This window comes from Pseudochaenichthys georgianus, chromosome 6 (assembly GCF_902827115.2).
Source record: "Pseudochaenichthys georgianus chromosome 6, fPseGeo1.2, whole genome shotgun sequence".
Classification (NCBI taxonomy): domain Eukaryota; kingdom Metazoa; phylum Chordata; class Actinopteri; order Perciformes; family Channichthyidae; genus Pseudochaenichthys; species Pseudochaenichthys georgianus.
Window position 1 is genome coordinate 7376522 of NC_047508.1, and position 18320 is coordinate 7394841.

At 44.3% G+C, this 18320-nt stretch overlaps 1 long non-coding RNA gene across 1 annotated transcript; it reads left to right on the forward strand.

The window, feature by feature from the left end:
- Window positions 1-10125: 10125 nt before the first annotated feature.
- LOC139433956 (uncharacterized) lies at window positions 10126-17251 on the forward strand. Its single transcript, XR_011643349.1, has 3 exons — window positions 10126-10188; window positions 10374-10423; window positions 17173-17251. It is a non-coding gene; the product is annotated as an uncharacterized lncRNA (long non-coding RNA).
- The last annotated feature ends 1069 nt before the right edge of the window (window positions 17252-18320 follow it).

The window sequence follows — 18320 nt, forward strand, 5'->3', positions numbered from 1 at the left end:
CACAGGATTTAATTCTGCGTGGACAGAGTTGTATGCTTTCACAGCAAACGATGCTGGTTTACCGGTATGTTTGATATGTAGAGAGAAGTTGTCAACGGTGGTGCAGCCTTTACGTATAGAGGAACAACAAGGGAGAGGAAGACAGCTGACGATCTTCAGTCATAATTCAATGGGGTATGTAATTTATTTCAGAAAACACTTTTTGTTATATTCCATGGAATGCTCTTAACGTCCCGATAGCAATGAATATATTAAATGCTTTGACAATAAATACATACAAAAATTAATCTCTGGAAGCCCTAGCGCTGTAAAAAGCACTACCAATCATCTGAGCCGGCCCGGCTAAAGTAACTGGATGGCCTAACTGCCTGTCAGCCTTCCATCTATGCACAAACCTATCTCGTGCCCTCATTGGTCATGTGCGCGTTCTTGTGTGTTTTTCCTTCAAATGTGCAGAGGACTCCCCAAGTGCTGTGTTTAATTTATTTTAAAGTAGGCCTGTGTATTATTTTTAATTCTACTTATAAGAGTTCTTTGTTTCTTATTAGAGGTTAACAGTTTTATATCATGTAATAAATAGCCTAATATATGCAAAAAAACTTTAATTTTTGTCTGATATAACAATAAAAAACTATGAAATATGTTTTGCGGCTCCAGACAAAAAAATGTTTTGGAAAAAGTAGCAAAATGGCTCTTTTGGTCAAAAAGGTTGCAGACCCCTGCACTAGCTCAATACAACAGATTTCTCAAAAAAGCTCAGTAAAACAAACAAACAACACAAGTACAAACATCTACAACAGTTCTATGCTTATTACTCCTTACAATGTAAGTTATTGTACCAAAAAATACTGTGTCCAGTGTATGTTACATCCATTAATGCAGTTGCTGCTTAGCTGCTAGCTTGTTAGCTTAGCTTGTGATCCTTTGAAGAATAAAAGCTGGATGTTGTATTTGGGGTTGCGGTATTCTTTCAGTTGAATTATGTCAGTTGTTGCTGTGTGTGATTTGTCCTGTTTTTCCTGTTTTATCGACATTTTAGGTCAAAAGCTACAGCAACCAATGGCTACTGTAAATTGATTTCCTCAGGAAGGGTTTAGAGCACTTCCGGGTGTGCACACATGAAGTGTTTTTGGATTTTCACACTAAAACACATTCATGTAAAATTAAGAATTAGTGCTGTATGAATACGGCGCATGTTCAAAATGTGTGTGCAGCACATGTTCCATCTGTAACCAAAGCCTACTCTATCTATATCATCATGTCGGTGTCCTGATAGATCTAAAGCTGGTGTCCTGACAGTCTATCTGGGCTTCAATCAGTGTTTCATTACATGTTCTTGTGTTCTCACACGACTCTGCTGAGTGTCTTTTACAGAAAGGTTAAAGATCTAAAGATCTACATGACCAACATATGGATAAACATATATACTAATTTCCCTCTTGGACAATTAACAATAATTTAGTAAATGCGTTTTTAATACTGTTGTGGATATGTGCTCGGTTACATTTGAAGCTACCCATTAAGTAAAAAAAAAGCTAATATTAACACTAGTACTGCTGCCACCCCTACTCACACGTACAGTGTTTCATCATACACAATACTTCTTCTTCCTTTTACCAATTAACAATTATTATTCAATGACTCAATCAAAAATACTTTAATAAACCCTGGTTCTGTGAATGTTGCACAATATTCAAAAGAAGAAAAAAAACATATTTATATAAACATTGGTTAAAGTACGAATATGCATGATATGTGAAACAGGGACAGGACGTCCTCCACAGCACAGAGACCTCTGAGGACTCAGGATAATGGTGAAGACATGATCAAGTGCATCAAATGCAATCCTTGTTGGCCCAAGAGTCCGGAAGCTATTGAAAGAAATGTTGTTTGAAGGAAACACTGCCCAAACAGTCCGGAAGCCACCGATGGAAAATTGTAAAAATCTAACAGGAACAACTGCAACGGTTGGCGCATGCGCAGTAAAACTCCCACAACCTGCACAAACACTTGCAGTGTATAGTATGCTAGGTTTTTTCTGCGTCAGTGTAGCCTTCTGTAGCACGCACATTAAGTTCCTACCCTCCCCTGACCTATAGCACTATAAACCCAGCAGCCTAGGTAGACATTGCACAAGCACATATCAATATCAGGATGATAGCAATTGGGATTCTGGTATGGCATTGTGCAATCCTCTTACTCTTAGAACTCAGTGCAGCATGTGATACAGTACACCATTTTATTCTGATCTACAGGCTAAAACTCTTCCTCAGCATAACGGCCCGTCCACACACAGGCATGAAAAAAATCTTTCAAAGCTTCGCCCATTCACTTGAATGGGGTGATGTAAAAGATTTTGAATCTTCGCCGAACTGCATTGTGGGGAGCGGAGCATGGCTTTGCAAGCATCGTGAGCATCAAAAGTTGAGCAATGTTCAACTTTTGATGCTCCCGATGCTTTCAAAGCTGGCATCAGCCAATCAAATCCCGTTTATGCAAATCCCGCCAGTACAAGCGCGAGCCAATCAAACCGCGTGCAAGCTGGGAGAGCCAGACCGCAGTTCATTTCCTCATATTCCAAACGAGAAATTACAGTAGCAAATCACCCGGTTCTTTACGACCAGAACTATTTACCAGGATACAAACCGGAGGAACCAGGTATGGAGGGAGGTGGCAGAGACAGTGGGTGAAACTGGTAGGTTTTCGCCTTTTTGAGGAGTTTATATCCAGGTTACATCGTTTTAACATTGCTATTGCTTCGAATGTCGGGGGCGGGAGATTCATGTGATTGGTTGTTGGTCGTGTTGCTCGCAAAAAATCGGCAAGCTTCAGACACGCCCAGCATCAAGATTTTTTTCATGCCTGTGTGTGGACAGGCCGTAAGTCTGCTTTTGACTACTTTGATACTACTTTATTCTTCTGACCACTTGCCATGGGTTGTCCTTCAAGATTCACTGTAATGTCGACTGATGTCGACTCAAAAATACATGTTGCATTGCTATGGTGATGACACCCAACTGAACGGGAATAACTAGAGAGATTCATACTGAGACATACTTGCCATCCCCAAAGCTTAACAGGACATCATCTTGGTATGTGAACCATGCTCTGGTCCTGTCTCACGTTGTCATCAGCTCACGGTTTGACTCAACAGGTATTGGTTTGGGTCTTACATTTCTTCGGGATATCAAGATTAATGGTGGGTAAATCTGGAGATAAATTCAGAAAGCACAAATAATCATCAACATACAACAACATGCTACCTATGCTACAGTATCAGAAATATGTTGTCCCACTTCATGATACTTCTCAGTATGCTTAAATGACCAAGCAGTTAAAATAATTCCTTTCAGTGAACTAAGCTGAGGTTAACATGGATGGTGACAGGGTCAGTTTTAATGGGATCTGATGTGTTTTTTACATTAAGTATTGCTGTGTTTTAATTGTGTGTGCTTGTAGCAATATGTATGTAATTTTCCACTGACCCTGAACTGAGCACCATGGAACGGCGGCAGCCGTAATCAGTGCGATGCGCAACCGGTCTGCATGTGTGAGGAGCGCAGGAACTCAAGCAGCAGAGCGCAGCACGAGCACAGAGAAGGCAGGAAGCAATGAACAGACAGAGGCCGTTTCTCAATGTCGAGTAAAGTTGCTGCAGAGTCACTATTTCAAGAATACTACGTCATCGTGTGGCGCCGAAGGACTGTTTAAATCATAGATATATCTATGGTTTAAATGCCCAGCATTCGGCGCCACTCGATGACGTAGTATACTTGAAATAGTGGCTCTGCAGCAGCTTTACTCAACATTGAGAAATGGTCCGAGAAGGCAGGAGGCAACGAGCAGACGGGAAAACGCAGGAAGCAACGAGCCCACGGAGATCAGACACAAGCAAGGCCAGGGTTGCGGTCGAATAGTCCAAATATTAGCTCCTAACGTCCATCCCACATCGTCTATCCCTTGACCTCTGTGTGAAACGTCACAGGGTTACAACCACGGGACCCTGAATAATCGAGACACAGTCCCTATACTTTTAAGTGTGCAGTGTTTGTGTGGAGTGGCTTTTTAACCAAGTGTGTCTCACACAGTGGCTTGACTATATTGTTTTTATCTGCTCAGGGGATCTTGGAGCGAGTCCTCGGGCTACCCAGAGGGACAAGACCGAGACGCAAGACCTCTCGAGACTTTGGGCTGGGCCATTTCGATTCTATTTTTAACATAATAAACTGTTGTCAACGTTATTTGTTTGTGGTTCTTAACTCTGCCCACCCCTGATTTTAAAGAACCTGTTAAGTAGGAGTCCTAGGCTCCTTTTAACCTAGGTGGCGTTGTCGTTGGCGTTGTCGTTGTCTACCCCTTTTTAGTCTTAGTTATTTTCCAACCTCGCCACACAGAGCAAGTGCAACAGAGTTTCCAAATAAATAGGTACCAAGTGTTAGTTAAGGTTTCAATATAGTAACCCTAACCCTTACCTTTTTTTGCAATCAATAATAAAATAAAAAGAATATAAGATGTGCAGATGAAGGTATTCATATTTATATTAGGTAAGATTTTCGTTTATATATCATTTTAAGCATTATTAATCCTGACATAGACATGTTTACTTGTCTGAACATTGTGAGCAAAATCAAATGATTGGAAAGGTAAACATTATTGGAAAGGTAAACATTATTTATAGTTCTTTGAACTCATTAAACAGCAGTACCGGTATTCATATTGCCCTCTTTAATTTGGGTAGTCTATTGCCAAGAGGACACAGTTGATACTGCTCGAAATAGCCTTTGGTGTAACTCAGTCCTCAGTGAAAATACCCCGCGTCATCACTTGGGATGGATTCTTTTAAAGTGGATCAGATACAGTTGTTCGTGTGCCAACTTGAAAATATAGTCCGGGGCAACAGCCCATAGAGAAACGAGAGTGTGTATCTGTATGCGTCTGGATGGTGCATGGTGTATGTAGGTTGCAGTTAAATCACAACGGTGGTTGCTTAGCTAATTAAGTTTTGGTTAGGCATTAGGGCTGCATGAAATTGGAATAACCGACATTCCGAGATTCTCTGCAAAATATATGATTTGAGAAATATGGGAATATTAACCCTTAATTGTGTAGGCTACAGTTTAAAGTGAAATGCATCAATCGCGTGCAAAACATGTAGGTGTGCTCTTGTAAATGCTCACAGGCTCTTGTAAACAATGTACTCATAAACACATTAGTTATAGGTTATAATTGTGAATTGTGATGACACGAAAGAAAGTCACACCTGACCCACATAGCATGGTAAACGAGACGTGGTCCGTGTTTCAGACGTGATGTGTAGGTTGCCATGACTGCTGCAGTCTGGGGTTATTGGGTGCAAGAGTTCCATCAACTTTCATAAGTACAAGTTCTGCTCGTAAACGTTATACTTAAAAGTAGTGATGGCGAGATGAAGCCTTATGAAGCTTTGAAGCTTTCCAGCCAATTGGTTCGCAAAAGGGTTCATCTCATGAGGCTTCATCATGGGCTTCATCTGAACACAAACCTGTTTTACACACTTTGACCAACAGGGGGTTGGTCAAAGTGTGTAAAACAGGCAGATTGGACATCTCAACAGTGTGCTGTATCTCATACCGAGTTCCCAATGAGTAAAGCCTTAGAATAACTCTAAACAACGAACATTAAATCATATTTTCATGTTAACAATATTGTATTTATTCCAGTTTAATGATTGTGATTGAAAAGCCTAAGGACGCTGGTAAACATTGCAAAGAGGGATTTGTAATTCCTTAATAATATTTGTAAACTTAACCATGTTGTAGCCTGAGAAAGGCTAAACCATATCAAAGAATACATTTATTAACTACATTATCTCATTTAGCTGTAGCTTTTATAAACAAAACAAAAAGACGTATTGACCAGTCGTTGAACCAGGGACCCTGCGGTCGTGAGTCAACTGCTTTCCAGCTGAGCCACAGCACACACACTAAACTCATCTGAAAACACTGCACGCTATTTATTCCTGTATTTATTCATTTATTTGTTCATTTATGTTTTTATTCCTACTTTTATTTATTCTTTTATTTATTTATACTTAAAACATGTTCCAACCTCTATATAAGTGAGGGTCTGAGCTCTCTTAATTCCATCGTGTCACCGGGCCCGGCGGGTACAGGAGGGGTAATATGGTTCTTATCATACATCCATGGGTAATATGAGCGTTGTGGTTCAACCGATCTAAAGCACTTTCTGCTTCCAGCAAATCGGTTCACTAAAAGTGAACCCTGTTGGTGAACAGGTATAAAACAGCCAAATATTATTTGTAATATTTGACATACTAAAAATACTGGAAATAATTATACAAAAGTGTAAAAGATGTAAAATGTATTTGTAATCCTGTATTAACAGAATTTTGCACCAGTAAGTGTTTTAAAATGACTGTATATAATAATAATAAAAACAATGTATCAATACAGTATCTTGTTGTTATATCTATACTAGGGCTGTCAAACGATTACAATTTTTAATCAGATTAATCACAGCTTAAAAATTAATCATGATTAATCACCATTCGAACTATGTCCAAAATATGTCATTTATTTATGTATATTGTTGTGGGAATGGAAAGATAAATGAAAGAAGGCGGATATATCCATTTAACATACAGTATCTATGTTTATTATAAAAATGTTCTGCGTGTCAAAATGAAAGACAACCCACACACACACCTATCAATCATCAAACCGTGGGGTCTTAATTCATTACGTGTTGATTTCTATCAACGGGGGAGTACTTCAGGAAAGTCAACAGAGGGGGCGGCGGCGGCTAGTGGAGTACTTCGTGACCACAGAGTGTGAACGTTGTGATCAGCTGTTTTAGCGCAGTTCTCCAGTGAAGGGGGGAGTCTCCCTCCGCAGCCGGTTGGCGTAGTTTTGGCACAATTCCGTTGTACAGACCGACGTTAGCAGCAGCCCTGTCTGTGCACACGGAGACCGACTCTGTCGTCCGGTGATCTAACCGCCTTCTGGAAAAGCTTCACAAGTACGTCGGTACGCAAATGCGCTTTGTGACTCAAGTGACGGTACGCATTTCAGATTACGCACATAACCTGCTACCAGTTATGTGCACCCCTGTACCAGAGCCATATTATTACTATTATATGGCTCTGCCCTGTACTACAGCAAAAGTATTCTCCGTCGGGACTTCCTGCAACAACACCACACCGTTATCAAAGATGATGTTCTATTGAGAAGACGATCACTACGTGACAACATTTTCAAAACCGTGGCTACTGAAATCAATCTTACTAACTGCTGTCTGTGCAATTTACTCCGCGAGTTGGCAGACTTTATTTTGCTTATCATCATTTTTCATGGTGGGGCTAAGCCATTTCTTGGTATGGGTGTAGCCTACCCCAGCCATACCCTGGCGCTGCCACTAGTGGCACGTATGGGGCGGGCCATTCTGCACATGCGTTAAATGCGTTAAATATTTTAACGCAATTCATTCAAAAAATTAATTACCGCCGTTAACGCGATAATTTTGACAGCACTAATCTATACATATATAAATGTAAATGTCTGCTGCCTTCTATAAAGACAAAAGAAGCAATATATGTTCGAAAACTGGAAAAGAAGAAGGGTTTAACTTTCCAGAGGGCAGTGAATATGCTTGTGTGACTTTGCAAAGGGCAGTGAATGTGCTTGTGTGACTTTGCAGAGGGCAGTGAAAATGCTTGTGATTCATGGAACAATTGTATTGGTTTTTGTTAAAAAACAATATTTTTTCCACAGTTTTCGGGCTTAGACGATTTCTTTTCTTTGACACAACTTATCCTGCGTTTGAAAATACCCTTTCACACGGGACTGAGGAAGCAGGGTGTGCAGGGTGTGCACAAAAAAGTGACTGCAAGTTTATGCAGGTTTGGATAAACATGTTTTTGTGTCTGCCAGTAGTTCAGAGGGTCCTCCAAGCGTCCGATATTTGGTTCGGACAGTTGCGTCAGCTGTGCATTCTTGGTCTTCCTGGACATCTTCACAGTCTGATCCAATTTATGCCAGAGTTTGTTTCCTGAAAAGTATACACAGAGAGTGTCAGTGGATGTAGTAATTACTTCAAATTGCTTTGAAATTAATAAAATCAAGCTGTGTTAAGAATGAGTATCTTGTAACTTTCTTTTATTTGCATGATAAAGTGAAGTTAACATTATAAAATATATTATTCAAAAATATTAAATGACAAACCTTTAGCAGGTCCACCTCCATGTCCCTCCTTGTTCTCATGTATGGTACGATAATGCCTTAGCATGGAAGAAGTATTGTTATTGTATCCCAGTTCCCTGGAGCACAATAAACACTTCACATTTGAATGAAATAGAAAAAGTAAAAAAATGAACCATACAAAATCTAACATAATACATCTGTTGTAATATACTATGCAACCTACCTTATTGGGTGGAATCAGATCAAAGTGTTCCCACACAGGGGAAGTCCTTCTCTTCTTTGCTGGCTCCATTCTAACGAGTTGCAAAAATATCGTACAACCAAAACTAGCAAACGACAGTGTTCTCATCTCACAAGGTTCACACATCTTGATTCGAATCCCATGGTTTGTATCTGTCAGAAGCACGCGCCAAGATCTGAAGCGCTTCCTGAAGCAGTCACGTGGTATCGACAGGCAGCGAGGCTTCGTTTGTCATCGATGACGTCACTGGCCCAAAACGATACAAGCCTCGATACAGGCTTCACAAAAAGCTTCGGGGATTACTCGACACACGCTCCGAAGCCTCGGCGCAATACGTAACATCACTACTTAAAAGCATTCAAGTCAATAGGTGTGTGGGTCAGTCACACTATTGCAAGCACAAATTAAACACTACAGCTGCAAGACCTGGTTGGTGATACATCCTGATTGGCCAGCAAGCCTGTAGCCTTTTGCCATGTGTTGTGATACACAGAAGTTCCTATTCTTTCCTGGTTGAAAACAAACTTTCCTTCTGGGGTAATAATTGGTTGACTCACTGCCATGCCTCTGATACCTACCGCTACCAGCTTTCTGGGGTCAAGAACTTTCTCTACACATCCCTTGATGTAAGTTGCAGATCCTTTGGCCCTTTAGGCCAGTCTTCATCTGTAGATATTAAAAGGTGTGCATATTGTTCATGGTGAGAGACAAAATGTCCATTGTCTTAAAAATGTCTTGAATTAGTTTCTCAGGAAATCCTCCGGGGACACAAAACTTGGGGTGATGTGGGATTATGTCACCAGACCTGTCTAATGAGTTACCCGTAAATCAGTTGAAACCACAACCAGAATGCAACCATGGGACCTTCATCTTTTTTGGATTTTGTTAATCAATGGTTCATGATCCTCTGACCTGTGAACAGAGCAGGAAATGGGTCTAAAATGGGAGGAGAGACATTAAGGATGGTCAAACTGAAAATGGGGTCCTATGTCGGATTGTACAACTTTTGTATCCAGACTACAGGTGTTTCAGCACCCTGCAACTCTACATTATATCTCAAATTAGCTCAATCACACAACTCTTTGATACTGTTTTTTGAGGTGCAAAGTTATTTCTTAAGAAACATATTTGCTTCATTTTGTTTTAGGTTCAGCAGTTTCCATTGAGCAGGGCCGACCTCAGCCTGCTGGTGCCCTCTGGGAAAGACGTTGCCTTGCTGCTCCTATCAACTGCACCATCAGTTGTCCAAAACTGGATACAAGTTCTACACTGGATAACCCTGGGCCTAAAAGTCCCACGCGCGCTGGCAGCTCTTCTGACATGTGTAGCTATCCATCAACACTAAGTTTGTAACTTGAGCACACATTGATATTCTCTGCACTTGGCATGCCATACATGGCTGAAATAGCACTTTCCAAAGACCTGAAACCCAAGTTGCTCTCCAGACACACTGCCAATCTCCAATACACACAGCGGCAAACTGTAAACCATACTCTGGTAAACAGCATGCACAGCAAATGTGCCAGTGTTATATTTTCAGTGTTAGTGTTAATCAGCAGGGTTCAGTGTTATTTTAACACTTAGTTTAGTCAAGCTATCACTCAGAGAGTTTTTTCCTGAAAGTGTTGGTGTCAATTTTGGTCGTTGTGAGGACTCTCACACGCCGAGTGTTGAATTGACCACACCCCTCAATTTCCGGCAAAGGAGCTTCATCCAAGACCTTCGACAGCCATTTCTCTAACCAAAGCGGTAAGTTTCACTCGATTAAAATTAATGTTTTGCGGTTGATGTAACCATGAATAATGTCTGTAAATTGTAATTATTTACTTAATATGTATATTTTGTATCTGTAACTTTTTAATCCAATTTGAAATAGTTTTTCTATGTCGAATTTCACCATTGCAACTATACTGATGAGTAAACTTGAATTACAGGAGAGTAGACCTACATTCGACACGAACAGGAGACGCATTAGGGGACAGAGGTGAGTTGTTTTTACAATATGCGAAAAGGAGAAGTTAAATAAAAAGTATCTTGAAACTGGTATCTTGTTAAAATGTAAGGTTGTGGATTATGGCGTATGAGTCGACGACATCCACGGTAGCATTATTAGCTTGCAATTAGCAACCACGGCGCTCCCCTGTGTGTGTGAGACGGGGGGAGGGACACGAATGTGGACTATTGTAAGCTTTATTTCTCTAAGCTATTAACTTTATAACGCTGCTTTGTCACATGTTCACCTATTTCCCCCACCGTCCCGGGGCTTGCGGACCGATGTTAGCCGCGTTTCATTATGGGGTGTTCCCGCCATGTTGGAAGCTAGAGTTATAAACCGCTATCACCGTGTGTCCTCGTGGAGTCGACGGTCGCTTTACTACTAGCATTATTAGCAACCACCCAACAGCAACCTCCTACTGAAGCAGAGAACGAACGCGAGTGAACACTGCGGCGCTCTCCTATGTATGTGACGGGGGGAGGGAAACGAGTGTGGACTATTGTAAACTTTATTTCTCTAAGCTATTAACTTTATAACACTGCTTTGTCACATGTTCACCTATTCCCCCCGCCGTGCGGGGGCTTGCGGACCGATGTTAGCCACGTTGCATTATGGGGTGTTCCCGCCATGTTGGAAGCTAGAGTTATAAACCGCTGTCACCGTGTGTCCTCGTGGAGTCGACGGTCGCTTAACTACTAGCATTATTAGCTTGCAATTAGCAACCACGGCGCTCCCCTGTGTGTGTGAGACGGTGGGAGGGAAACGAATGTGGACTATTGTAAGCTTTATTTCTCTAAGCTATTAAATTTATAACGCTGCTTTGTCACATGTTCACCTATTTATCCCACCGTCCCGGGGCTTGCGGACCGATGTTAGCCGCGTTTCATTATGGGGTGTTTCCGCCATGTTGGAAGCTAGAGTTATAAACCGCTATCACCGTGTGTCCTCGTGGAGTCGACGGTCGCTTTACTACTAGCATTATTAGCTTGCAATTAGCAACCACCCAACAGCAACCTCCTACTGAAGCAGAGAACGAATGCGAGTGAACACTGCGGCGCTCTCCTATGTATGTGACGGGGGGAGGGAAACGATTGTGGACTATTGTGTTACGGCCTATAGGATTTTGGACCCCAAAGCAAAAGACTGGAGAGAGATGGTCGATAAACAAAAAGCTTTATTCAAGCAGAGAACAAAAAAATACGGCAGTGGAGTCAGGAAGTTGGCTGGCAAAAATCCAAACAATAATCCAAACAACGAGGAGAGCAGCGAGACACACCGGAGGGTCGAAACACAGAGGAATTATCTGGCAGGGAAGTGGCATGAGGACCGGGCTTTTATATCTACAGGTAAAGAGGTGAGTGGAAACAGGTGTGCCTCGTCTGCTACTGGGAGGAGCCAGCCAACTCCCTGTCACACACCAGCCCTGCAGAGGAACACAGAGAAGAGAGGGGTGAGACAGGAAATAGCACACAAAAGCACACAACAAAAATACAACTAAACAGAATCATAACAGTACCCCCCCCTCAACGGACGCCTCCTGGCGTCCTACCAGGCCTGTCCGGGTACCTCTCATAAAAGTCCCTAGGGAGAGCAGGGTCCAAAATCAGGGAGCGGGAGACCCATTGACGCTCCTCTAGTCCGTACCCCTCCCAATCCACCAAGTACTGGAACCCCCGGCCTCGCCTTCGTACATCCAACAACCGCTGGACGGTGAAAGCAGGATGATTGTCAATACTCCGGGGGGGAGGAGGGGGCTCGGCCGGAGGGCTCAGAGGACTGGAGGAAACTGGTTTGAGAAGTGAGACATGAAATGATGGGTGGACATTCAAGGCAGCAGGCAGCTTGAGCCTAACCACAGCGGGGTTAATAATCCGTTCAATGACAAACGGGCCAATGTACCTGGGTGCCAGTTTGCGGGAGTCAGTCTGGAGTGGCAGATCACGGGAGGACAGCCAGACCTTCTGACCGGGCTGGTAGTCTGGGGCTGGAGTGCGATGGCGGTCTGCAAGCCTCTGGTTGCGAGCAGCAGTGCGAACGAGAGCTGCCCGAGCTTCATGCCAGACTCTGCGGGCCCGCCGAAGATGCCCCTGTACTGAGGGGACTGCCACATCCCTCTCCTGGTCGGGGAAGAGAGGGGGTTGGAACCCAACAGAAGCCATGAATGGAGACATTCCTGTGGCGGAGCAAACCAGGGAGTTGTGGGCATATTCAACCCAAGGCAGGTGGGAGGCCCAGGAGACTGGATGGTGAGAAGAGACACAGCGAAGGGCTGCCTCCAGGTCCTGATTCGCACGCTCAGTCTGGCCGTTGGTCTGCGGGTGGTAACCCGATGACAGACTGGCCGACGCCCCCAATGCCTGGCAAAAGGCTTTCCAGACTCGAGAGGCAAATTGCGGACCCCTGTCAGAAACAATGTCCAGAGGAATGCCATGCAATCTAAAAACATGCTGGGTGATTAGTGTAGCAGTCTCCAGAGCAGAAGGTAACTTAGGTAGGGGAACGAAGTGTACGGCCTTGGAAAAGCGGTCAACAATCGTCAGGATAACTGTATTTCCTTCCGATGGGGGAAGACCCGTCACGAAGTCCATGGCGATGTGAGACCAAGGCCGATGAGGAATGGGAAGAGGGCGGAGAAGACCAGCAGGGGCGCGGTGGGATGCCTTACTGCGGGTGCAGATGGAGCAGGCGGCGACATACTTCTTGGCGTCAGAGGACATGGAGGGCCACCAGAAGCATTGTTGGATGAGGCCTAGAGTCCGAAGTGCTCCTGGATGGCAAGCTATCTTAGAATCATGTCCCAACTGGAGCACTGAAGATCTGGCGTGCGGTGGAACGAACAGCCGACCCGGTGGACAACCCTCAGGAGCTGGATGGTCCTCTTGTGCCTCCAGGACCACCCTCTCAACCTCCCACCTGGCTACTCCCACCACACAGGAGGATGGAAGAATGGTTCCTGCGGATGGCTCCTCAACCGGAGGAGCGAACTGACGTGACAGGGCATCTGCCTTGATGTTCCGTGAGCCTGGCCGATAGGTGAGGGTGAAGCTGAACCGGCCCAGAAAAAGTGCCCACCGAGCCTGGCGAGAGTTGAGCCTGCGAGCAGAACGGAGATAAGCCAAGTTTCTGTGGTCCGTCCATACCACAAACGGATGAGTTGTGCCTTCAAGCCAGTGCCTCCATTCCTGCAGGGCTAAGACTACTGCCAGAAGCTCCCGATTTCCCACATCATAGTTTCTTTCTGCCGGGGAGAGCCGGCGGGAAAAGAAGGCGCAGGGATGCAACTTCTGGTCGGAGGCTGAGCGCTGGGAGAGGACTGCCCCTACACCAGTGTCGGAGGCATCCACTTTGACCACGAAAGGGGCTGAAGAATCAGGGTGAGATAACACAGGAGCAGAGGAAAACAAACACTTCAACATGGCAAAAGCAGCCTCAGCTTCAGATGACCACACAAAGGGAACTTTAACTGAGGTGAGCTTGGTGAGTGGGGCGGCTGCTCGACTATAGTCACGAATAAACCTGCGGTAAAAGTTGGCAAAACCAAGAAACCTTTGGAGTTGCTTTCTCGTTGTAGGAGTGGGCCATTCGGCCACTGCCATGACTTTGGCAGGGTCGGCTCTGACCTGTCCCTTCTCCACCACAAAACCCAGGAATGAAACAGAGGAAACATGAAAGGCACACTTCTCAGCCTTAACATAAAGTCTGTTCTCCAGGAGTCTCTGTAGCACCAACCTCATGTGTTGGACATGTTCTTGGGGGTCACGAGAGAAAATGAGGATATCATCAAGATACACAAAGACAAATCTGTTAAGCATATCACGAAGGACATCGTTAATGAGTGTCTGAAACACAGCAGGGGCGTTAGTTAACCCAAAAGGCATAACTAAATATTCAAAATGTCCCAGGGGCGTCTTAAACGCAGTCTTCCACTCGTCTCCCTCCCTTATCCTAACTAGGTGGTAGGCATTTCGGAGGTCCAACTTAGAGAAGATGGTGGCTTGATGGAGGAAACCAAAAGCTGAGTCTATGAGCGGAAGAGGATACTTATTCTTTACAGTAATGTCATTCAAGCCCCTGAAATCAATACAGGGGCGTAGAGTCTTATCCTTCTTGTCAACAAAAAAAAACCCTGCCCCCAATGGAGAGCGAGAAGGGCGAATGAGACCAGTAGCAACAGAGTCAGTGATATAAGTCTCCATGGCCTCCCTCTCCGGCTTGGAGATATTATAAAGTCTGCTCGAAGGCAAGGGAGCACCGGGGAGCAAGTCAATGCCACAGTCATAAGGTCGATGAGGTGGTAGAGACAGGGCACGATCCTTGCTGAAAACCTCCTGGAGGTCATGATACTCAGAGGGAACTGACGTGAGGTCAACAGGTCTGGGGGGGGGAACAGGTTTTGAAGTAACAGTGGTGGGTATGGCAGAGTGCAAACAGTGAGAGTGGCAGAACAAACTCCAATTGACGATGGATAAGGTGGCCCAGTCTATGTGTGGGTTGTGGAGTTTAAGCCAGGGGAGACCTAACACCAGCGGAGAAAGGGGTGAGGGAATGAGATACAGGGAAATGGTCTCGTGATGATTACCTGAGAGTAACAATGACACTGGGGCAGTACGGTGAGTTACACGGGCAAGAAGCCTACCATCAAGGGAAAAAATGTTCTTGGGCTCGGGAAGGAGTTCTGAGGGGAGATTAGACTGGAAAACCAGGTCAGAGTCAATACAATTTTCATCAGCCCCTGAATCAACTAAGACTTGGAGAGGAAGGGAAACTTGAGAACTAGAAACCGTACCCTTTAACTGGAGACGATTAGCGTGGGAAGGGGAGACAGAAGTATGGCTCACCAGCGCCCCTCCCCCGGCTGCTGAGCCTGCTCTTTTGGCCGAGCGGAACAGTTGGCTCGAATGTGGCCAGCCTGACCACAGTATATGCAGAGCCTCTGGAGGAAACGGCGTTCCCGTTCAGCAGGTGAAAGCCTCATTCTCCCCAGCTGCATAGGCTCCTCTGGGCTTAGGGATGAGGAGACGGTGGGTGGGACCCGGTAGGAGAAAGGCTCCAGGCGTTGGTGAGGAGTTGCAGACTGTCCAGGCGGACATGGTGACTTGGGTTGGGAAAAGGGGAGAGGGAATCTCTGCCTGTCTGTTCTCTCCCTACGCCTCTCACGGAGGCGATTATCTAAGCGAATGGCCAAAGAAATTAACTCCTCAAGGGACGAAGTCTCATCTCGAGCAGCTAGCTCGTCCTTTAACTCCTCGTTTAATCCACGGGAAAAAACTATCTGTAGAGCCGTCTCATCCCACCCGCTCTCTGCTGCGAGAATGCGGAAATCAATTGAGTAAGTGGAGACTGACTCAGAACCCTGGCATAAAGAAAGGAGCCGATTACCAGCCTCCTTACCCTGAAGCGGGTGGTCAAACACTCGATACATCTCGGTCTCAAACACAGGAAAGGAGTTATAGATAGCTGGGTTACTCTTGGCTATGGCTACCGCCCATGCAGCTGCTTTACCCGATAACAAACTCATAATGAAAGCTACTCTAGTTCTGTCAGAGGAGTAAGTTAAAGGCTGCTGATCAAAAACTATGGAGCACTGGTGAAGAAACTGACTGCATGTCCCTGAATCACCTGAATACCTCACAGGGGTGGGGATGAATGGTTCACGGGGTTGGCCGGGATGAATGACTGGAATCGCAGGAGCTGGAGGCGGTGGAGCAGGAGCTGGAGCCGTCAGAGTGTTGAGCTGGGTGAAAGACTGGTCCAAGCGGCCGCTGAGTTGAGTGAAACCGGTATTAAGGTTGTGGAGGGATTCCATGATACTTTGTAGGGCTTGTTCGTGCTGCCCCACACGAGCTCCCTGTGTCGAAATAGCTTGCTTCAATCTCTCAGTCTCTGCGGGGTCCATGCTTTGGCCAGATAATTCTGTTACGGCCTATAGGATTTTGGACCCCAAAGCAAAAGACTGGAGAGAGATGGTCGATAAACAAAAAGCTTTATTCAAGCAGAGAACAAAAAAATACGGCAGTGGAGTCAGGAAGTTGGCTGGCAAAAATCCAAACAATAATCCAAACAACGAGGAGAGCAGCGAGACACACCGGAGGGTCGAAACACAGAGGAATTATCTGGCAGGGAAGTGGCATGAGGACCGGGCTTTTATATCTACAGGTAAAGAGGTGAGTGGAAACAGGTGTGCCTCGTCTGCTACTGGGAGGAGCCAGCCAACTCCCTGTCACACACCAGCCCTGCAGAGGAACACAGAGAAGAGAGGGGTGAGACAGGAAATAGCACACAAAAGCACACAACAAAAATACAACTAAACAGAATCATAACATATTGTAAGCTTTATTTATCTAAGCTATTAACTTTATAACGCTGCTTTGTCACATGTTCACCTATTTCCCCGCCGTCCCGTAATTAAGCAGATTAGCACAAAAATCCCAGCAGTCATGCATTCCCTGACGTGAGCCCAGCGGTCCTCTTCTGGTTCCTAGCTTAAACATGCTGATATAGTACAATCAACTTTATAACCAAGTGTATTTTAGATAATTGTAGCTAAATAACCAGTTATATTATCTTAGCTAACTATAACAAATGTGCAGGCTGTTTTTATAAGTTGTATGCTTCATAGTATGGGTTGTACATACAGTATGTATTATATATGTGTGTCTGTATTTATATACATATATGTTTGTGTGTATATGTATCTGTGTATATGTATGATAATATAAGTCATTTTCCCTTTGAAGGTGGTGACATGCTGGTTCCTGTCGAATACAAGAGTGTGAGCAAATGGGTCAGGGTACCAAAAGTAGAGGATGTCTACAATTACTCTGAGTTCTTACAAGGAGGTAATTAAAGTGTCTTGCATCATGGTTGCTTTCAAGAGTTTCAGTGTTGTATGTTTATCTTGTGAGTTGTGATATGGTCCAAATTATCCTTTGTTTCAGTGCTGGCAAAATTCAATTTGCCAGGTTTGACTTCCTTGATGCTAAAGGATTCTACAGGAGTGGAAGTGTGTGTGTGTGTGTGTGTGTGTGTGTGTGTGTGTGTGTGTGTGTGTGTGTGTGTGTGTGTGTGTGTGTGTGTGTGTGTGTGTGTGTGTGTGTGTGTGTGTGTGTGTGTGTGTGTGTGTGTGTGTGTGTGTGTGTGTGTGTGTGTGTGTGTGTGTGTGTGTGTGTGTGTGTGTGTGTGTGTGTGTGTGTGTGTGTGTGTGTGTGTGTGTGTGTGTGTGTGTGTGTGCGTGCGTGCGTGCGTGCGTGCGTGCGTGCGTGCGTGCGTGCGTGTGTGTGTGTGTGGCAATTTAGAAATAATGTCTCCTATATATCATATTCAGAGATGGGGTCGTTACTAAAAAAAAGTAATATATTACATATAACTTTAAAAAAAAGTAATATATTACACTACTTCGTTTCTCTCTACTTAAAGTAATTTGTTACTTTACTCGTTACTTTACTCGTTACTTTACTCGCAGGGCCGGCCCGCCCCTCCCTACAGGCAGATCAGGCAGACTGCTAAAGTTTCAAATGTTCTCTTTAGTTCAAATAGACCGTCCATGAATGCAGTTTATTCGGTAAGTGAAATTCAAGCACTTTATTTCTTACTTGTCTTTTTATTCAGCTAACAAGCGATACGAAGCTACATCTGTGCTAACGATGCTATCCGTAGCATACAAGTTAAAACATAATAGAGAAGTGTAAAACATTAATTAGGATTATACTGTAAAACATAAGGCTTCTCGGTGAGGTTGGTAAAATAAGGTCATGCTTGTACATTAGTTAGTTTGCTAGTTAGGTAACTGTATGCATTGTTATTGTTAATTTAAAATAGCTATGCTCGACGATGCAGACAGCTAGCGTCACATTAGTGTTGAAGAGCAGAGTACTGTATGAGATTA